The sequence below is a fragment of the Schistocerca serialis genome, chromosome 8 (assembly GCF_023864345.2).
Source record: "Schistocerca serialis cubense isolate TAMUIC-IGC-003099 chromosome 8, iqSchSeri2.2, whole genome shotgun sequence".
Lineage (NCBI taxonomy): Eukaryota > Metazoa > Arthropoda > Insecta > Orthoptera > Acrididae > Schistocerca > Schistocerca serialis.
Genome location: NC_064645.1, coordinates 164,401,995 through 164,425,269, shown reverse-complemented (window position 1 = coordinate 164,425,269; position 23,275 = coordinate 164,401,995). Strand labels below are relative to the sequence as shown.

The window sequence follows — 23,275 nt, the reverse complement described above, 5'->3', positions numbered from 1 at the left end:
CCTGACAAAACTCTACCGTCTGGTGAGCAAGATGTATGAAACAGGCGAAATACCCTCAGACTTCAAGAAGAATATAATAATTCCAATCCCAAAGAAAGCAGGTGTTGACAGATGTGAAAATTACCGAACAATCAGTTTAATAAGCCACAGCTGCAAAATACTAACACGAATTCTTTACAGACGAATGGAAAAACTAGTAGAAGCCGATCTCGGGGAAGATCAGTTTGGATTCCGTAGAAACACTGGAACACGTGAGGCAATACTGACCTTACGACTTATCTTAGAAGAAAGATTAAGGAAAGGCAAACCTATGTTTCTAGCATTTGTAGACTTAGAGAAAGCGTTTGAGAATGTTGACTGGAATACTCTCTTTCAAATTCTAAAAGTGGCAGGGGTAAAATACAGGGAGCGAAAGGCTATTTACAATTTGTACAGAAACCAGATGGCAGTTATAATAGTCGAGGGGCATGAAAGTGAAGCAGTGGTTGGGAAGGGAGTGAGACCGGGTTGTAGCCTCTCCCCGATGTTGTTCAATCTGTATATTGAGCAAGCAGTAAAGGAAACAAAAGAAAAATTCGGAGTAGGTATTAAAATCCGTGGAGAAGAAATAAAAACTATGAGATTCGCCGATGAGATTGTAATTCTGTCAGAGACAGCAAAGGACTTGGAAGAGCAGTTGAACGGAATGGATAGTGTCTTGAAAGGAGGATATAAGATGAACATCAACAAAAGCAAAACGAGGATAATGGAATGTAGTCGAATTAAGTCGGATGATGCTGAGGGAATTAGATTAGGAAATGAGACACTTAAAATAGTAGAGGAGGTTTGCTACTTGGGGAGCAACATAACTGATGATGGTCGAAGTACAGAAGATATAAAATGTAGACTGGCAATGGCAAGGAAAGTGTTTCTGAAGAAGAGAAATTTGTTAAAATCGAGTATAGATTTAAGTGCCAGGAAGTCGTTTCTGAAAGTATTTGTATGGAGTGTAGCCATGTATGGAAGTGAAACATGGACGATAAATAGTTTGGACAAGAAGAGAATGTGGTGCTACAAAAGAATGCTGAAGATTGGATGGGTAGATCACATAACTAATGATGAAGTATTGAATAGAATTGGGGAGAAGTGGAGTTTGTGGCACAACTTGACTAGAAGAAGGGACCAATTAGTAGGACATGTTCTGAGGCATCAAGGGATCAAAAATTTAGCATTGGAGATGAAGAAGCTTGCTCAGGATAGGGTAGCATGGAGAGCTGCATCAAACCAGTCCCAGGATTGAAGACCACAACAACAACAGCTGGTCGGTGTGGCCGTGCGGTTCTAGGCGCTTCAGTCTGGAACCGCGTGACCGCTACGGTCGCAGGTTCGCATCCTGCCTCGGGCATGGATGTGTGTGATGTCCTTAGGTTAGTTAGGTTTAAGTAGTTCTAAGTTCTAGGGGACTGATGACCTAAGATGTTAAGTCTCATAGTGCTTAGAGCCATTTTTGAACCGGTAGGTGGGTGGATATGGTTCAGGTAACTGGGAGGTCTGAAACAGACATGACGATTGTAGCTATGATCAGAACCTCTGAAAAGTGAAGACTTTTTTTACAAAGTGGCTACTGTTTGAAAAAAAAACTAAGGTAAATCGACTTTGTTTGGGCATTCAAATGTAACAAAAAATCGATACTTTGAAAATGGGTTAATTTTTAGAGGTTCCGACGAGAGCCAGTTCAGTACTCTACCAAAACAGCTAAGCGGCATCAAAATCGGCCGAGTAGTTTTTCGGTAATTCAAACACACAGCTAAAAAAAATGTGACTTTTAGGAAATCGCGTTTGAAGTTGTCAAAAGCGTTTTCGTCGCTTCTCGACCGCGTAAATCTCGCTCGTGTGCACCGCTTCCTCCCGGGCTGCAGATCTTCTTTACCGGCCGTAGATGCGCGATGCTCTGAGCGAGCAAGGCTGTCCGCGTTGCGCCTTCTGCAAAATTCGAACTCGTGCAGCCAAGTTGAACGCCTATGACATTCATTCTCTGTGCGAGCCCAGCGAAGCCGTCGTTGAAGGTAACTGTGGCCAAACTGTTTGCAATTTCGACTACTTCTTTTCCGGAATATCTGTGTTCTGGGGAAAGCCTCCAAATCAGTGAATTTATCGGCTCGTTAGAGTTTTTACTGTTTGCGCCAACACATCTTTGCAATAAATGTCATTCGATAGGTCTTCGTATACAGGTCTGATTCCTTCAGAGCGCAGGCCGCACGCGCTCGATGACACGGGACTGCCGGTCCTATGATCGTGTATTTCGACTATATGTAAATTATGGGCAACACAGCTTTGCCCACGTGTTCTCCATAATATATGGTTTCGAAATATGCAATAAAAAGCCACTTTTGAAACTTCTAGACCAGAAAACTCCCTTAACATGCTGAATGGGTAACTGGCGTGTTGTTTTCATCACTCGTATTACTGCTTGCAAAATGCGTATGTGATTCCGCATATTGCGTACAGTCAAGTTAGGAGCTGCGTTGGCTGTTCAGTTCAGCCTGTCAAAAGCCGTATTTTTTCGTTTATTCGGCGCAGTAGCCTAGCAGAAAGAGACGGCCGAAGGATGCAAGCATTCGACCGTCGTCACGGCAGCAAACGTATAGATGTAAGTAGTCTTCTACTCTGTAGGAATCAGCATGGGTTTCGAAAAAGACGATAAAACCCAGCTTGCGCTAATCGTCCATGAGACTCAGAGGGCCATAGACACGGTTCCCCAGGTAGATGCCGTGTTTCTTGATTTCCGCGAGGCGTTCGATACAGTTCCCCACAGTCGTTTAATGAACAAAGTAAGAGCACATGGACTGTCAGACCAATTGTGTGATTGGATTGAAGAGTTCCTAGATAACAGAACGCAGCATGTAATTCTCAATGGAGAGAAGTCTTCCGAAGTAAGAGCCATTTCAGTTGTGCCGCAGGGGAATGTCGTAGGACCGATGCTATTCACAATATACGTAAATGACCTTGTGGATGACATCAGATGTTCACAGAGGCTTTTTGCGGATGATGCTGTGGTATATCGAGAGGTTGTAACAATGGAAAATTGTACCGAAATGCAGGAGGATCTGCAACGAATTGGCGCATTGTGCAGAGAATGGCAATTGAATTTCAATGTAGACAAGTGTAATGTGCTGCGAATACATAGAAATAAAGATAATTTATCATTTACCTACAATACAGCAGGTAAGCAACTGGAAGCACTTAATTCCATAAATTATCTGGGAGTAGGCATTAGGAGTGATTTAAAATGGAATGACGATATAAAATTAATCGCCTGTAGAGCAGATGCCAGACTCAGATTCATTGGAAGAATCCTAAGGAAATGCAGTCCTACAACAAAGGAAGTAGGTTACAGTACACTTGTTCGCCCACTGCTTGAATACAACAAACCGCTGTGGGATCCGCACCAGATAGGGTTAATAGAAGAGATAGAGATGATCCAATGGAGAGTAGCGCGCTTTGTTACAGGATCATTTAGTAATGGAGAAAGCGTTACGGAGATGATAGATAAACTCCAGTGGAAGACTCTGCAAGAGAGACGCTCAGTGGCTCGGTACGGGCTTTTGTTGAAGTTTCGAGAACATTCCTTCACCGAGGAGTCAAGCAGTATATTGCTCCCTCATACGTATAGCTCGCGAAGAGACCATAAGGATAAAATCAGAGGTATTAGAGCCCACACAGAGGCATACCGACAATCTTTCTTTCCACGAACAATACGAGACTGGAATAGAAGGGAGAACCGATAGAGGTACTCAAGGTACCCTCCGCCACACACCGTCAGGTGGCTTTCAGAGTATGGCTGTAGATGTACATGTAGAGTTACTGAACACAGCTTTTGGAAATTCGTTCACGAAATAAGACGAAGAAGATATTCAAGAATTCGAATCAGTAACAGCTGCCAACATGAGTAAATTACAAGTAGATATCCTGCCAGTAGCGAAGCACCTTAGATCGCTTAGTATAAGCTGATTTTATACCAGTTAGGATCCTTTCAGAGTATGCTGATCGAATAGCCTCAAACAATCATATACAACCGCTCGCTCGGCGAAAGATCCATACTCAAAGACTAGAAAGCTGCACAGGTCACACAAATATTCAAGAAAGGTAGTAGGAGTAAACCACTAAATTACAGGCCCATTTCATTAACGTCGATATGCAGCAGTAGTTTGGAACGTATATTGCGTTCGTATAGTATGAATTACCTCGAAGAGAACGGCCTATTGACACATGGTCGACACGGATTCAGAAAGTATCGTTCTTGTGAAACACAGCTAGCTCTTTACAAACACGAAGTGTTGAGTGCTGTCGATAAGGGATTTTAATTTGATTCCGTATTTGTAGAGTTCTAGAACTTTTTTGACACCGTAACTCACAAGCGACTTCCGAACAATTTGCGTGCCTATGGACTATCGTCTCAGTTATGTGACTGGACTCGTGATTCCCTGTCAGGAGGTTACAGTTCGTAGTAACTGACAAAAAGTCATCAAGTAAAACAGATTTCTGGCGTACCCCAGGATAGTGTTATACGTCCTCTGTTATTCCTTATATGTGTAAACGATTTAGGAGACTATTTGAGCAGCCATTTTAGGTTGTTTGCAGAGGATGCTGTCGTTTATCGTCTAGTAAAGTCATCAGAAGATCAAAACGAATCGCAAAACGATCTAGATACATGTATGGTGCGAAAATTGTAAATTGACCTCAAAGAATCAGAAGTGCGAGTTAATCCACTCATCCACATCAGTGCTGAAAGGTTCCACGATAAATCAATCAAATCTAAAGGCCATAAATTTAACTAAATACTTAGGAATTACAATTACGAACAACTTACGTTGGAAATAACACACAGAAATAATTGTGGGGAAGGCGACAAAAGACTGTGTTTTATTGGCATAGCCGGACGGAGTGGCCGAGCGGTTCTAGGCGCTACAGTCTGGAACCGCGCGACCGCTACGGTCGCAGGTTAGAATACTGCCTCGGGCATGGATGTGTGTGATGTCCTTAGGTTAGTTAGGTTTAAGTATTTCTATGTTCTAGGGGACTGATGACCTCAGAATTTAAGTCCCATAGTGCTCAGAGCCAGCCATTTATTGGCATAACATATAGAAAATGCAACATATCTACTAGAGAGACTGCATAGACCACGCTTGTCCGCCATCTTCTGGTGTAGTACTGTGCGGTGTGTGATCTGCATAAGATAGGATTGACGGAGGACATCGAAAAAGTTCAAATAAGGGCAGCTCGTTTAGTATTATCGCGAAAAAGGATAGAGTGTGCCACGGATATGATACAACAGTTGGAGTGGCGGTCATTAAAACAAAGCGGTTTTCGCTGTGGCAGGAGCTTCTCATGACATTTCAATCACCAACTCTCTGCTGAGAGTATGAAAATACTTGTTGGGACCTATCCACATAGGGAGAAATAATCATCATAATAAAAGAAGAGAAATCAGAGCTGACACGGAAAGAGTGAAGTGTTCGTCTTTTCCGCGCACTGAGAAGTAGCTTAAAGGTGGTTCGATGATCCCTCTGCCCGGCTCTTAATTTTGAATTAGAGTAATCAGGTAGATATAAATGGAAAAGGCGGTTCAAAAACTCTAATGTTTGCTGATTTCATAAGCAAGCACACTGAGACGAGTGATCATCACGCTCGGGGATTTGAACTCCCGCGTCCTTCAGTGCGTGGCGCTGTTTACTATTGTGGCGAGATCTGCCGGCCGTTTTCCTGGCGCAGCAGACAGACGGTGAGCGGCCGGCCACTATCTCTTGTCCCATCGACCAGTGCGGAAGCGGCTGTTGGCGTTATTGCCTGACATGGCGCGGTGTAGTGTACTTTGCGATGAACCGTTGATTTCTTAAGTGGTGTATACATAGTGTTTTTCCGGGGGTTGTTGAAAGCTAGAGGATGCCCTTCCTGATTTAGTACGACGTGGTCAAGGACGAGTGTGTACTTACAGTAAAATTCCGTTGGTGGTTCCGGACTGCAGTGACGCGTACGAATTACGCGACGTCGGGCACCTTGTTTAGAGACAATCTTAACCCTCTAACGCTAAATCACCTCTATCGGGAGGTGGTTTATGTATGCGTGGAGTATGTTTTCCGGCGCACAGTGACATGTTTTCGATGCTTGAGTTTCGTTAGGTGGTGGTGCTTCCACAGTTATGTGGCTTTGTTGTTGCAGATGTGTCTTTTTACTGTCATATGCAAACTGTCTGGAAGCTCAGTTGCTAGTTGCATTTGTTAGTGTAAACTCTCTTATCTGTTAATTAACGCCGTTGAATTACGGACGTTGGCATCATGGTTCAGCAATATTTCTATATTGCGGTGTGTGTGTGAGATTTGTGCAGACTGTGGATTGATTAAGACGTATCTTGTACGCTATACAATAGGAACGTAGCACTTGTGCTGGCTGTTGGTTTGCAAAAGCCGCTGTGATTGTGGTAGTCACTGTGGTCTCGATAACGTTGGCAAAGGTTTGTTTCGTTCAAGCGTGCCTCCGTCTGTTGTCTGTGCAAGGCACATTGTACAAGATTTTATATCATGCGTGTTGGTTTGTTGCCTCGATTTGATTTGCAGAATTTCGCTAGTGGTAAGAATTTTTAGGGAATAGTTTTGCTCACCTGTCTGTGGAGAAAGTTGATGACGTTGTCAGGATGTGAGTGCTTGGTCATTTGCAGTTTTTCAGTCCGTGTGCGTTGGTTGTCACTCGTGGCGTGTATTAACCCCCGTGTTTCCTAGCGCATGCTACCAAGGCGAGAGGCTGAATAATCGCTTCATGCCCACCAAAACAGAAATGAAAAAATTTAAAAATCGTTACTTGTTCAGTTTACTCACACAATTTTTAAGTAGGTACTGATGTACGAGAAGGGTCCAGAACCTTAAAATATCGTTTTACACAATCTCAGCAATACCAATGCATTTTCCTAACGTCTACACGGAGAGGAGAGGTACTTTCTGACCACTACAAGAAATTCTTTTGAAAATACAGATTTTCGTTAATTATCTTTAACATCAATTGACACAATACCTAAGATACGTAGCTGTGAGAAGGATCCTGAACTTAAAAACAAAAATGGCATTTGTTGGGGAAAGTCGCGTGTACTACTATGATTGAAATTTTTAGGTTACTTCTAACTGAAAAATTGAAAGTTATTACGAAATATGGTATAAGAAGTTATCAGAAACAACAAATATTTAATTTTAAAATATAAAGAACATTATTAGATTAAAATATTTTCAAACGGTGGACATTAAGTACCTAACAGCCGGCCGAAGTGGCGGAGCGGTTCTAGGCGCTTCAGTCTGGAACCGCGCGCCCGCTACGGTCGCAGGTTCGAATCCTGCCTCGGGCATGGATGTGTGTGATGTCCTTAGGTTAGTTAGGTTTAAGTACTTCTAAGTTGTAGGGGACTGATGACCTCAGCTGTTACGTCCCATAGTGCTCAGAGCCATTTTTGAAGTACCTACCCTTGGTTAGTCAATGTGGTGCACTCAGCGAACTCAGTTTCTACTGGATGTTAAGGAATAGGCGCAGTAGCGCAAATGGTTTCATTTGCGAATAGTGCTAGTGCGCTGACAACTGTCTAGTTCCTACTGAAAAGGTACCTTAACAGCTACTCGACCCACATTAAAATCAGTGTGGCAAGAGAGGTATGGTCCCCACACTTACCTAAAGTAAAATCAGTGTCGCAGGCTCTTGCGCCCTGAGAACGTATGGGTTGACACATTATAGTATACGTACTAATTGTCATAATGTCGCAAACGTTGTTGGTTCTAGGGTCTTGTTATTGGAACATTTAATACTGGATCCATAGTGAAACTGTTCAGTGTGCACTAACCTTTCTGTAATGTTGCCCAATATACAATCGCTCTTGTCAACTGTTGACACCTGTTGGTTACCTGTTTGTCGGGTTTGTTTCATAGTGCAGTGGTGCCTACCAATCGGTAAAATTTCTAAAGATTACGCCGTCAGTCAAAGTTTAAGCTATTTAAAGCGGATGTTTTTACTGTTTCAGGGATCTTGCTGATTTTTAAGGACTTTGCGAAATTTTGTTAAGTCTTAAATGTTGTAACTTACGGATGCTTTCTTAGCTATAGGGCTATTCAGTATTTAAATTTTGCCATTGGCAAGAGTTGCAGCCTTTCGGTAGGGAGCGAGCCAATTGAGAAGGCCATGTTATTAGTACAGTTGCCTGATGCAGGGTAGACTGTTTCCCGTGACTAGTTGCTTTCCAGTTCTCTAGCGGTGCCAGGAAAGAGGAACCAGACATCTCGAACTTAGGTGACCTACTTACTATTAAACCATTAAAACAAAAGAAATACTCACCTCAGCCATCTATCTGTCAATAAAATCCAACATCCAATCCCTAACCAAATTTGTACAATACCAAAGAGGGGCCCAAACTCAACCTTAGCAGAAACGGCTTTCATAGGCAATTTTCTGTCGCATCGTACCTTCGAGTTCAGGAGAACGAGGTACCACAGGGATCTGTCATAAGTGTCGGCCTGTTTCTAACTGCAATTAATGGGCTCGCTGCGGCGGTGGGAACGTCTGTCTCGGCTTCCTCGTATGCTCACTTCTACCTCTACTATTTTCCATTGACATTGCAGCTGCTGAACGTCAGCTGCAGGACGCTATCCGCAAGGCACAGTCTTGAGCTGTAGCGCATGGCTTTCAGTTTTCGGCAGCCAAGACCTGCGTTAGGCATTTCTGCCAGCGACGAACAGTCCACCCTGAGCCACGGCTTTATCTTGCCGACGAACTTCTTGCTGTGGTGGAGTCACATCGGTTTTCGGGTGTGGTTTTTGATGCCCAGTTGACTTGGCTCCCTCATAAATGGCAGCTTAAATAGATGTGTAGGCGGCATCTTAATGCTCAGAGATTCTTGAGCCACACCAGCTGGGGCGCCGACAGATCTACTATCTTACGGCTCTACCAGGCGTTAACAAAGTCCTGCCTGGATTATGGGAGCCTGGATTATGGTTCCGCATCCCCATCTGCGTTGCGCATGCTGGACCCAATCCTACACAGCGGGATCCGACTTGCCACTGGTGCTTTCCGCACCAGCCCTGTGGACAGTGTGTCCCTCCACTGCGGTTACGTCGCCAACATCTACTGGCCGCTTATGCTGCGCATATTTTTAGCTTGCCTGGAAATCCTAATTATCGTCTCCTGTTCCCGCAGTCCGTCGTCCATCTCCCAGAACGTCGGCCCCGGTCGGTTTGTACAATCGCCGTCCGCGTCAGAGAGCTTCTCTTCGGGCTTGGGGTTTACCCTCTTCCCCCTCTTCCCCCTCTTTTCCGGGCCACACTGTGTACACCCCAGTAGTGTGTGCCCCGCCCTTGCCTTCGGCTGGAATTGGCACAGGGTCCGAAGGACTCAGTCGCCATCTTTCGTGCCTTAGAGTATATATGCTCCTGCTCAGGTGAGTCCTTCGTTATCTGTAGCGACTTCCTGAGCAGTTTACGAGCTATCGACCAGTGTCTCCCTTGCTCTCGTCTGGTGATGGCTGTCCAGTAGTCCCTCCATGCTCTTGCCCATTGCGGCCGCTCTGTGGTCTTTGTGTGGACCCCTGTTCATGTCTGTATCACGGGCAATGAACATGTTGACTGCCTGGCGAAAGAGGCCAACAGTAAACCATCTCCGGAGACTGGCCACCCAGACTGATTTGAGGGCAGTCTTACGCCGCGCAATTGTCACGCTTTGGGACGCTGAATGGCGCGATCTGACCACACGTAATGAACTCCGTGCTGTCAAGGCGACGACAGCTGTGTGTCGATCAACCATGTGAGCCATTCGCACGGACTCAGTCTTCCTTTGTCGGCTCCGCAATACACATACCTGGCTGACGCATGGATATTTACTGAGCCATGGGGACCCGCCTCTCTGTCGCTGCGGGGCGGTTTTGCGGTGGTGCACGTTTTACTGTCCTGTCCACTTTTAGCTGTGCTCAGGCAGACATTTGCGCTGCCTGATACGCTCCCTCCCCTTTTAACTGATGACCCTGCTCTGGCATGCTTAGTTTTGCATTTTATTCAGGCAGGGGGCTTTTATCAACTAATCTAAGTGCTTGTCTCCCTGTGTTCATTCTGGCCTATGGCCTCCGATTTTAGTTTGATTATTTAGTGTGTGTCTCTGTGGTTGGCTTTTCCCTTTTTGTCTCCATGGTCTGCCAACTACTGTCACACTCTGTGATTTTAATTCCTTTTGTCTGATCTCTGAGTCATTCTTATCCTGTGTCGTCTGCCATCTTTCCTGTTGTTCGTTTTTTATTATCTGTTGAAGTTTTAAGTTTTTTGGAAAAAGGGACTGATGACCGTACCAGTCCGGTCCCTTTAACCCTCCAAACCAACCAACCAACCAACCAACCATTACAAACAACACTCTTGCTGGTTGGCTGCAGCGTTTTCACTGCTCAGCTGGTCACCATCTTTCGTGCTCTAGAGTATATCCGCTCCTGCTCAGGTGAGTCCTTTATCTGTAGCGACTCCCTGAGCGGTTTACGAGCTATCGAACTGTGTTTCCCTTGCTCTTGTCTGGCGATGGCTATCCAGGAGTCTCTCCATACTCTTGCCCATTGCGGCTGCTCTGTAGTCTTTGTGTGGACCCCTGGTCATGTCGGCATCCCGGGCAATGAACGTGTTGACCGCCTGGCCAAACAGGCCACCAGTAAACCATCTCTATCTCTGGACGTTGGCCTCCCGGAGGCTGATTTGCGAACCTTCTTACGCCACATACTTTTTGCCCTATGGGACGCTGAATGGCGCAATCTGACCGCACCCAATAAACTCCATGCTATCAAGGAGACGACTACTTTGTGGCAGTCATCCATGCAAGCCAATCCCAGAGACTCAGTTGTCCTTTGTCGGTTCCACATTGGCCACTCCCAGCTGATGCACAGTTATTTACTGCGTTGGGAGGACCCTCCTCTGTCGCTGCGGGGCAGCTTTGACAGTGGCCTGCTCCATTTTAGCTATGGTCAGGCAGACATTTGTGCTGCCTGATATGCTCCCTGCCCTTTTAACTGATGACACTGCCAATGCAGGCTTAGTTTTGTGTTTTATTCGGGTAGGGGTTTTTTATCATTTAATCTGAGTGTGTGTTCTTTTGTGCTGGTTCTGGCCTTTGGCCTATGGTTTTACACTAAGTTTTCAATATGTTTCTCGGTGGTTGGCTTTTCCTTTTTTTTCTATGGTCGGCCAACTGCTGTCACACTGTGTGATTTTAATTCCTTTTATCTGATCTCTGTCTGAGTCTGTCTTGTCCTGTGTCATCTCTTGTTGTCTCCATAGTTCGTTTTTCTTCTGTGTGAGTGTTTGAAGTTTTTGAAAAAAGGGACTGATGGCTGTAGCAGTCTGGTCCCTTCAGTCCCACAAACCAACTAACCAATCCTCCATGCGGTCCTCTCACAGGGATTCTGCGGTTCTCTGCCAGCTCCGCATTTTCCATGCTTCGGCTACCCATGGCTACCTCCTGCACTGTGAATACCTGCCTCAGTGTCGATGTGGCACCTGGTTGACAGTGGCCCATAATCTGGTGCACTGTCCTACTTTGACTGCCCTGTGACAGTCTCAGGTTATGGGACTCGTTGCTGTTAATTTTTTCTTACAACGCCTCATCAGCTGAATTAGTTTTACATTTTATTCGTGAGGGTGGGTTTTATCATTTGATCTAAGTTTTTGTTCCTCTGTGTCCTCTACCCCAGTGCTTTTAGGCTGGAGGGTTCAATGTGTTACAGAGTGACTGGTATCTTGCTTTTATTCTCATGGTCAGCCAGCCATGGTAAGTTGGTTTGTTATTTCTTGCATCTGTCTGTGGTTTTCTTGTCCAGTTTTGTCTGTTTTAGGATTCGTTGCTGTTATGTCCTTATTGTGGTTTTCCTTTCTCCCTGTTTTGTGTTGTAAGTGTCAGTTGTTTTATCTTCACCCTTGTGGCATTTTTTAATCGGAACAATGGGTCGATGGGTCGATGACCTAGCAGTTTGGTCCCTTCCCCCCCCCCCCCCCCCCCATTTTAAACGAACCAACTGAGCGGTAATGAGGCTGTGTGGGTTTGGGCTCTGTATCTTAATTTTCTCGTCAGACTTATAAAAAAACTCGCAATGGTGCACCAACACGTGTAGCAACATCCTGGCATATGTCAGCAGGCATTGCTTCCCTGCTAAGATTCTGCTTACTTGGCTCAAGCACACGAGATGAACTTCAGTGAAGAGATACAAACGAAGGTAACATGTTTCTCCTAATATTCTTGGCATGTTCCAGATAGAGCTAATTATGACAGCAACACAATGGTACCTCTGGTGTGACATACGCTCAGACTGGTACTATTGTACAATGATGTCCGAGAGACCACCAGTGAAGTTCGCTTAGGAAATCGAAGTGAGCCCAAGCCATGTGCACACCTGGCTGGAATTCTGATTCAACAGGATAACGTAGTGAAAGGCCCCCTAAAATTCAGAACAAACAACCTTTTCTCGGTGTCCAGGCTGCTAGGATGTGTAGCTCCAAACCACCTCACAATTTCTCCATTACATGGCAGCTCTTCTGGGAAGTTGAACATACGACCACAGTGTTTTCTGTGACCAGCTTCATGTTGTAAATTTCTATGATCTTCAGTCCTATCCTGTGGTAAGTTAATAATATCTGCACATAGTGTTCGAATCACTGTAGATCATCTGAACACATATATGAAGTCCTCTTGTGACTGCATTATTGCTACTGCTTGAGAAAAGTGCATTCCGAAAATAAATTCCTATTTTTCACGCCTCTTATATCTTTCTGGCACCAATCTATCTCCATTATTTCTTCAGCATTTAGCGACAGAACGTTAACTTAGATTTCTATTCCAGTCACACAGTGACAAACACGAATAACGCAAATTTTATGTTTAATAGGCAGCCCCCTTTGTCTGATCTCTATGGCATCATCTTACTTCCAGCACCCTGTCAGTGGACCGATACATTATTTATGTAAATTTACTGTTGGCAACTCGCACGTTGGAACAGACACCACATCTACCAATTCCTGCCCCAGCAAATCAGCCATCGCTCTTGAAAAAACTGATATATGACCAACTTTAGTTGCTCCAACGCTAGGGTAAGTTGGTGTCATTCTGCCATTCTGCTGGGTGGCCTGCAGAGGACAGGATGTGGCAGTGTTCTATTCCCTTGCACGCTATCGATTTTGAGCTACACAGGAAGTTCATGCCGCCCCCCCCCCTCTCCGCCTGCGGGTTTGAAGGTTAGAGTAGGCCCAAAATATTCCTACTTGTCGTAAGGGGTGACTAGGAGTAGTCTCACAATATTCGGCCTACTCATTTATCATCCTCTCCCTGTGGATTCGAGGGCTACAATTCGCCCACAGTATACCTGCCTGTCGTAAGAGGCGACTAATAGTAGTCTCTCACGTTTTAGCCTTTATGTGTTGGTCCCCTGTAGGGTTAAACCACCATTCTTTAAATTTTTTCCGAATAGCGAGACAGTTGCGAAGGGCACCTTACATGGTGCATAGTGTCTATAGTGCGTTGAGATATTTGGACCCCTTTCTCGTCGTCACATTGCAGTCCCACTCATTGTCCATCTCTTGGTCGAGGATAAATTCCTGGGTGCCGTTTACGCCATGCACTATGCAGTGTCGCTTTCTGCACTGATGACAAGCATAGACTTCTTTGCACCTTATATCCGGCAAGGTAGCCAGTCCATTGAGCTGGGGCCGCATTGTACCCTGTTGGTTGCAGCCCCCTGGCAATACAGGGATTGGTCTGCTGATGCTTGCGCCGTTAACTCCCCAGGTATGCCAATGAGTAGATGCCTATCTCTCTGGGGTGTTGGGACTTAGGGCAGTGGTCATCCTGCCAGGGGGTCCTTGCTGATGCTGGGTGGCACCTGTGTGGAGGGCCCTTGGTTGGAGTGGGTGATATCAGGACAGATGACATGCAATGAAGTGTGGTAAATCATCTCTTGCTGGTGGCCAGCTGCCAGCCTCCAGCAGTCTCTAAGTGATCGACGGCTCACTTAAATGTGCAGAAGTATGACCCCAAATTGTTCTCTTCCCTGGCCACCCCATCCCCCCAGCAGGTTCGGGGGTAAAAATAGGCCCATGATATTCCTGCCTGTCGTAAGAGGCGACTAAAAGGAGTCTCAAACGTTTTGGCCTTAATGTCATGGTCCCCTAAGGGGTTTGACCACTAGATTTCAAAATTTTCTGTTAGTGCATACCATTTGGGGAAGGACGCCTTACGTGGTGTATTCTATATCCATCTTGCCCTAAGACCTGGCACAACCAATAGTGTCATGGAGTTGGCCTACCACCGAGCTTCTGGCCACATCAGCTGCTGTGTGTTCCAGGTAGCATACATGCCCTCCTGACACATATGGATATTAGACACCCAACAACCAGCACGGTAGCCAGTCCATTGTGGTGGGGTCATCGTGTACCCTCTTGGTGGTGGCCCCCTGACTACACAAGGACGCACTGCTGATGCCTGAGCTGCTACCTCCCCATGTATGCCGAGGAGTAGATGCCTATCCCTCCGGGGCATCGGGACTTCCGGCAAAGGCCATCCTGCCAGATTGTCTGTGCTGTGGGTGGGTGGCGCCTGTGGGGAGAGCTCCTGGTTGGAGTGGGTGGCATCAGTGCAAATGACCCGCAATGAAGTGTGGTACATCATCTCTCGCTGGTGGGCCTCCACCAGCAGTCTCTAAACGGTTGAGGTCTAACCTCAATGGCAAGCAATACAATCCAAGATCATTTTCCTCCCTGGCCACTCCATGGCAGGAACATATGGCTAAAGACAGCAGTGGAGATTATTCACCCCGGTACATTGTCTGTAGCGAGTTGATGGTGAATCTTTTATGCCAACCAACCCTCAGTTTTCTGTGGAGCATTTAGAGGACAAGTTTGGGGAGGTGGAGGGCTTGTTCAAAATGCGCTCTGGGTCAGTTCTCACCATAACAGCATCCTCTGCCCAGTCCCAGAGGTTGCTCACTTGTGACAAGTTGGGGATGTTTCCGTCACCATCACTCCCCATAAGAACCCCCCTGCGGGTTCGGGGGTAAGAAAAGGCCCATGGTATTCCTGCCTATCGTAAGAGGCGACTAAAAGGAGTCTCACACTTTTCGGCCGTATATGATGGTCCCCTGTTGGGTTTGACCTCTATGTCTCAAAATTTTTCTGAAGAGCGAGCCGATTGGGGAAGGGCGCCTTACTTGGTGCATTGTGTCCATCTTGCAATCAGACCTTTCGCCAGCTTCTTTGTCATTGCATATCAGTCCTGCCCACTCTCCATTTCTTGGGCATGGATATGTTCCTGCGTGCACTTTCCACCTTGCGCTGTGTAGTGCCACTTTCTGCACTGACGGCGACCATGGACCACATTCACCTAACATCCAGCACGGCAGCCAGTCCGTTGTGGTGGGGCTGCCATGTACCCTGCTGATTGTAGCCCCCTGACAACACAGGGATCGCTCTACTGATGCCTGCGCCATTAACTCCCCACGTATGCCAAGGAGTAGATGCCTATCCTCCTGGGGTATCGGGACTCCCGGCAATGGCCATCCTGCCAGGTGGCCTTTGCTGTGGCTGGGTGGCTCCTGTGGGGAGGGCCCTTGGTCAGGGTAGGTGGCATCAGGGCGGATGACCCGCAATGAAGCGTGGTGCATCATCTCTCGCTGGCGGCCAGCTGCCAGCAGTCTCTAAGCGTTCTCGGGCTCAATTTAAACCTCAGAAGTATGATCCGAAAACGTTCCCCTCCCTGGCCACGCCGTGGGAGGAGCGTAAGTCTCAGGATGGAGGTCACAGTTATTCGCCCCGATTCTTAGTTTGCACGAGAGCTGATGGGGAGTTTTCTCTATCCACAAAGCCTCAGTTCTTCGTCGAGCATTTAGAGGACAAGTTTGGGGAGGTGGAGGGCTTGTCCAAAATGCGCTCTGGGTCAGTACTGATACAAGCGGCATCCTCTGCCCATTCACGCAGGTTACTTGCTTGTGACAAGTTGGGGGATGTTAACGTTACCATTACACCACATAAGAGCTTAAATATGGTCCAGGGGGTTATTTTCCATAGGGACCTCCTTTTGCAGTCTGATGACGAGCTGCACGCCAACTTAGAGCGTAGAGGTGTTCATTTCGACCGGCGCGTTCGTCGGGGTCTGAGGGACAATCAGGTTGCTACCAGTGCCTTCATCCTGGTCTTCGAGGGTGATACATTACTGGAGAAGGTCAAGGTGATGGTCTAGCGTTGTGACGTCAAGCCGTATATCCCTCCCCCGATGCGGTGCTTTAAGTACTGGAAGTTCGGCCATACGTCTTCTCGCTGCACTTCCAGCCTCACTTGTCGAAATTGCGGACGCCCATCACATCCCAATACTCTATGTGCCCCGCCTCCCATCTGTGTCGACTGCGGAGAGCATCATTCACCTTGCTCGCCAGACTGCCAAGTCTTTCAGAAAGAGCGAAAAATCATGGAATATAAGACCCTGGACCGACTGACCTATACTGAGACCAAAAGGAAATATGACAGACTCCATCCTGTGAGAATGACCTCTTCTTACGCAGCTGCTATAACAACTGTGCTAGCCCCATCAGTTTCGAGAATTCCAGCCAGCTCGATGAGCAGTACAACTCCTCCTGCCCCTGGCCCATGGGGGGTTCTACCCAACCGGTTGCTCCTGCACCACCTACCTCGGGAGCAACATCCTCCCACCCATCGGGGACGTCCGTCTCCACTTCTCAGGCGGAGAAGCGTCTAACTTCTTCAGCTGCTCTCGCCCGTAAGGGTTCACTTGGGACCCTCCCTTCCCAGGCTTCCACCAGCCCGAAGGATGACGCCTGAAACGCCAAAGAACTTGCAGTGGCACTGACCGCACCGCACCCTTCGAGCTCTGCGTCTGAGGATGAGGTCGAGATTCTGGCGTCCGCTGAGGACCTTGACCTCGCTGGTCCCTCAGACGCCATGGATGTCACTCGGACTGGTACTGAATCGGTGGCAGCGAGTGAACAAGCGGCGTAAATTGCCTTCCCCGTCCCTTCACGCCTTTCTCAGCCATGGACAACACCATCCTCCAGTGGAACTGCAGCGGTTTCTTCCACCATCTAGCTGAGCTCCGCCAACTTATCAGCCTTCATCCTTTCCTCTGCATTGCTCATCAGGAAACTTGGTTTCCAGCAATGCGAACCCCCGCCCTCCGTGGCTACCGGGTTATTATAAGAACCAGGCAGCTTATGAAAGGGTGTTGGGTGGCGTCTGCATCTATGTCCTTAACTCTCTTCACGGCGAGTATGTCCCTCTACAAACATCTTCAGTGGCTGTCGCTGTTCGGGCGTGAACGCCACAGGCAGTTACCGTCTGCAGCCTTTATCTGCCACCGGATGGTGATGTTGCGCAGCATGTCCTGGCTGCGCTGATAGCTCAATTGCCGCCACCTTTCTTGCTACTGGGCGACTTCAACGCCCATAATCCTCTGTGGGGTGGGTCAGTGGCAACAGGTCGAGGCGCCATCGTTGAGCATTTATTGGCGCAGCTCGATCTCTCGATTTTAAATGATGGTGCCTTCACACACTCCAACGGCGACCTCAGTCTGGGTATTCCATAGCTGTCCGCGTCCAGTCCCTGCTGTCGGAACTGGGGTCATTCCCTCTTCTGCCTCCCTTCCGGGTCCGTGCACCTACGCCTCCGTGGTGTTTGCCCCGTCCGTCCGTCCATCCGTCTGGACTTGGCACAAGCACTGAAGGACTCGGTTCCGCCTGTGGCCCTCCGTCGCGGTTTTCTTGCGCTGCTCGCCTCATTTCCGGGCTGTGAGCCTGTCTACACTGATGGTTCCCTGCTTGATGGTCGCACTGCCTACGCTTTTGCTCGCGCTGCCCATGTTGAACAGCGCTCCTTGCCGTCTGGCTGCAGTATTTTTACTGCAGAGCAGGTGGCCATATTGTGCGCTCTTGAGCATATGCGTTCCTGCTAAGGTACGTCCATCGTCATCTGCAGTTACTCCCTGAGCGGCCTCCAGGCCATCGACCGCTGCTATACCTCCTCTCCTCTGGTATCCTCTATTCAGGAGTCTGTTTCCACCATTACCCGCTCTGGTCGTTAGGTGGTCTTCGTTCCCCAGGATGCCAACGTGACCTGGCGTCCAAACAAACGTGTCGACAGGCTGGTCAAAGGGGCGACCGACGCCCCAGCTTTGCAGATCGGCCTCCCGGCTCATGATCAGCAGTTGGTGTTGCGCCATAAGGTGCTTGGGATGTGGACTGATGAGTGGCGTGTCCTGACATCCCCGAATAAACTGTGGGCGACCGATGCGTGGCAGTCCTCCCTGTGGGCTTCTCGCAGGGACTCTGTCGTCCTGTGTCGGCTCTGCATCGGCCATACCTACCTGGCGCACGGCCATCTTTTGCGTCAGGAGGATCCCCCCCGTTTCGGTGTGGGTCCCGGCTGACGGTCGCCCACATTTTGTTGGAGTGTCCCCGACTGCACACCCTCTGGTAGTCTTTTAATGTCCCGGGCACTTTGCCTTTGGTTTTATGCAACGATGCCTCCATGGCTGACGAAGTTTTAAATTTTATCTGTGGTAGTCCTTTTTATGGTTCCACTTAGGGAAGTCCTGCACCTTTCCCTTTCTGTGTCTCTTGTCCTCGGGTCTCTCATAATTGGTTGCAGATTTTAGTGTGTTGTCGGATGGTTGACTCTTTGCCTTTTTTTGTTCTCGTTGTCAGTCAACCAGTCTCCAGCCATCTTCTATTCTTCTGTTTCTTTCTGTCTGGTGTTCATCTGTACTCTTCTTGTCTGTAGTGTTCGTTGCCGCATTTGTGTTCTTTTAGTGCCTGGGGGGAGTCTCCTTCCCCCTTTGGTTTTTTACCTGCTCCGCAAATTTTCGGCTCGCCTGTTTTTGGAATGGGGGACTGATGACCTTCGCTGTTTAGTCCCCCTTAAACATCCCAACCACCACCACCACCACCACCACCACCACCACCACCACCACCACCACCACCAGTCCGAAACCGCGTGACTGCTATGGTCGCAGGTTCGAATCCTGCCTCGGGCATGGATGTGTGTGATGTCCTTAGGTTAGTTAGGTTTAAGTATTTCTAAGTTCTACGGGACTGATGACCTCAGATGTTGAGTCCCATAGTGCTTAGAGCCATAAGAACCATTACATTATATGTTGAATAGTCTCCTTTTTTGTGTATTGAATGGCACACCAGTTTCTCATCGTTACAAGTTTAGTGATGAACGTCCACAAATATTTTCTGGTTATACAGATCACATAACTTTCTCATATGTCCGCATTTTACAAATACAGGTATTGTACGCAAGTGAGCATACATTGTTTCAGTTTTACATAAATACAGATAAATGCATGGAAATGTGTTACAGATAAGTTCTTTTACATAGGTACAAATACGTAGAAAGATGTAACATTTTGGATATTACACAAATATCGCAACATATTTCTCGTTTTGTTTTACAAGCATGATTGGTTAAATAAAAACATTTTCAAATAGTTTTACATGAATTTTACAATCATGACAGGTTCAAATTTTGTGGTTTGCTTTGTGCAAATGTCACCTGAAATAAGAAGTGGTTAGACACCACATCTCGTACCAGCATTAAGACCAAGCACATATCTACTAATAGGCAAAAAGCAAAAGCATGAGCTAACATAAGTCTCAAAAAACTCGCGACACGAGTGTAAGTGTGCCTCTTAAGCATGGCCTTAACTGCTTGTAAGTATGCAAGTTCAGTGGTGAGAATCGTATCCGGTTTCTGGATGAAAATGTCAGCTGTAAAATAATTAAGTCTTTTACGTCAATCAGTCGTTAGTAGTTGAATACTGACGTTGTAAATAGTCAATCTCGTAGGCTGAAAATATGTCTACTTCAGACCTGTTTTAAAGTTAATATATAATTTACTTTAATGTTTTGTGTGCCTGCTGTAAGTATTCGGCAAAGACGAATCTCTTCTTTCCGCTTCTGCTGCTAACACGAACAGCTGAAATAAACTTATTATTCTACGCAGCTTCTCTGTGGAAGTACTGTGAGGTACGTGTATTTGATAGTTGTGTATAACTTAAGCATGATCTATAGGTGTGTGTATCGTTAAGCTTAGTATACTTTTAGATCACGGTGAGCATATAGTCCAATAGTTTTGTCTGTCTTAGGATGCTGCAGCACATATGCATTGGGATGTGGAATGCTGAAAATGATATAAGGACCGTCGTGTAGCAGACGCCACTTCGCGTTGCGCCGCTGAAGAGTTGATGATTTATGGTAAGTACGCACAAGTAGCTTAATACCTATTCTGTACTGTCGCTTCCTTCTGATAGTGCGCGCATAAGCTTCGATTCTTCTATCGGCTTCCGCAGGCAGCGACGCGCAAACTTCTCTTACCTTTTCTTCATGGGTTGCATGTTGAAAATAAAATTTAGTTAGTGGTGTCGTCCAATCGTTCTCTTCCTTACGATCGAACATGAGTTCATTAGGAGTGTAGGGAGTTTCGTAGATGTTGAGGTTATTGTGCACCACCTCGAATAACGACAAATACCCGATTGGTATGCTTATTAGAAATGTAAGTCCTCATAAATCGGTTAACCACACGGAACACGCGTTTAGTGGGATTACATTGTAGACTGAACCTGGAAATTAATATATTTTTAATGCTATTCTCTTTTAGAAATTGTCGCCACTTGTATCCAGTATAATATGCGGCGTTGTCGGATAGAATGGCTTTTGGTTTTCCCACGTGAGGAATGTAGTCACGTGAGAAATGTCGGATGATGGTTGTAGCAGTAGCTGATCTTATGCCATACAGTTTAACGTGTTTGGTGAATAGATCATAAAATGCGAGGATGTATTTTACACCCCCACTGCTTGTGGGATGTGGACCACTTATGTCAGTACTTATTATTTCTAAAGGTTCGCTGGGTAAAATGGAATGTAGATCAGTTTTTTTTGGATAAGTTCAACGGTTCAGATTTCTGGCAGATCACACACGTCTTGAGTACATGGTGGATCTTGCGTCTCATATTACTAAAATAGGTACTGAGTTTCGCTAAGCACTTCTTGGTACCATAATGACCCCAAACAAAATGTGTGCCAAATTAGGTTTCGTTCAGAGTCTTTGGGAATGCAGACACACCAAATAGTGGCTCCAGGATGTCGGCGATAAAATAACACATCATTATGTATTAAATATCTGTTTGATATAGGATGGTCAGGTTGATTCGTGAGTAAAATTCTTACCTTGTCCAGTGCGCATCGGATTTTTGCAATGTTGACATATTTCTGCGTAAGTCAATGTAGTATTGGTGATATTGTTTATCCTGCATTCTCCAGGTCGGAATTACTCTGATTCAAACCTTGTGATAAGCGAGACAAAGCGTCGGCTGTGACGTTGTCTTTAGCCTTAATGTGTACAATTTCAAAAGAATAATTCTGTAGTAATAGAGCCCAACGTGATAATCTGGGATGTACTAGCTTACAGGTTAACAAAAATGTGAGAGCTTGGTGGTCAGTGTAAATCTTTGAGTGCCTACCATGTAAATAGTAATTAAATGTCCTGAACCCCCACACTATAGAGTGTTTAAAGTTCTGTGATAGAGTACGACCGTTCACATTCACTAAGTGAGCGTCTCGCAAAACTAATAATTTTCACCAGTTCACGCTCTCCATTCTTCGCAACTTGGAACAAACAGCAGCCTAATCCATATAATGAGGCATCACAAGACATACAAAAATCTAAATTAAAATCACGATGTTCCAAAATGTTTGCATTGACTATTGCATGCGTAATACTACCGAAATCTTTCTGGTCAGACCGTACCCATATCTGGTTCTTTTTTAGAAGATTGCATAGATATTTGCTGTTTAAAAGTTGGTGTGGTACAAATCGTCTGAAGAAAGAACATGTTCCAAAAAAGATTTAAATTGTTTTCTAGTCTGTTAACTAGGAAAATTCCTGATTGCGTCTAATTTGCTTGGATCAGGTCGTATACCGTGAGCATTAATAATGTGCCCAAGATACTAGATTTCTCTACAAGCAAATTTCGACTTTTTGAGATTAGCTGTCACTCCAGCTTGTGCAAATTTGTGCAGAATCCTTTGTAAGGTGTCGATTTGTTCGGACCATGTTCTGCTGGCTATGAGCAAGTCTGCTATGTAGTGAGTGATTGACTCAACTAATTCATCACTAAGTACTGTATCTAAAGCGGTGATAAACACGCCAGAACTGACGTTCAGACAGAAGGGAAGAACACAAAATTGATAAGATCCCTCCATATATGAAAGCAGTATATTTTCTACAATCTGGGGTGTGCGGTACTTGTCAGAATGAATTTGTCAAGTCTACGCTGGAAAAATACCTAGAATCTAAACTTTCGGAGTTGCTTTTCTAAATTTTCTGGTTTCGTGCGGGCTCGTAAAATAATTTAATTAACTGCACGAGTGTCCAGAACAACTGATACTTCCATTGGGTTTCTTTGCGACAAGTAAAGGACTGCAATAAGATGACTTGGAAGGTTCAATAATTTTCCACTCTAGCATTTGCTTCAACTCCTGCCATACTGCGGGTCGTTGTGACAGTGGCACATTATTGTTTTGTGGAAGAAAATCTGGAGAGGCCTTACTTCTAACTTATAAATATACATGTTAATCACACCTGGTCATTTGCTGAAAACCTGTCTACAGAGTCTTACAGAAAGGTACGGCCAAACTTTCAGGAAACATTCCTCACACACAAATACAGAAAATATGTTATGTGGGCATGTCTCCGGAAACGCTTACTTTCCATGTTAGAGCTCATTTAATAACTTCTCTTCAAATCACATTAATCATGGAATGGAAACTCACAGCAACAGAACGTACCAACGAGACTTCAAACACTTTGTTACAGGAAATGTTCAAAATGTCCTCCGTTAGCGAGGATACATGCATCCACCCTCCGTCGCATCGAATCCCTGATGCAGCCCTGGAGAATGACGTATTGTATCACAGCCGTCCACAATACGAGCACAGAGTGTCTCTACATTTGGTACCGGGGTTGCGTAGACAAGGGCTTTCAAATGCCCCAATAAATGCAAGTCAAGAGGGTTGAGGTCAGGAGAGCGTGGAGGCCATGGAATTGGTCCGCCTCTACCAATCCATCGGTTACCGAATCTGTTGTTGAGAGGCGTACGAACACTTCGACTGAAATGTGCAGGAGCTCCATCGTGCATGAACCATATGTTGTGTCGTACTTGTAAAGGCACATGTTCTAGCAGCACAGGTAGA

At 46.1% G+C, this 23,275-nt stretch overlaps 1 pseudogene; it reads right to left on the bottom strand.

Annotated features, from left to right (window-relative positions):
* Nucleotides 1-23,275, bottom strand: part of LOC126416902 (PHAF1 protein CG7083-like) — a 73,449-nt pseudogene that overhangs the window by 6,784 nt on the left and 43,390 nt on the right.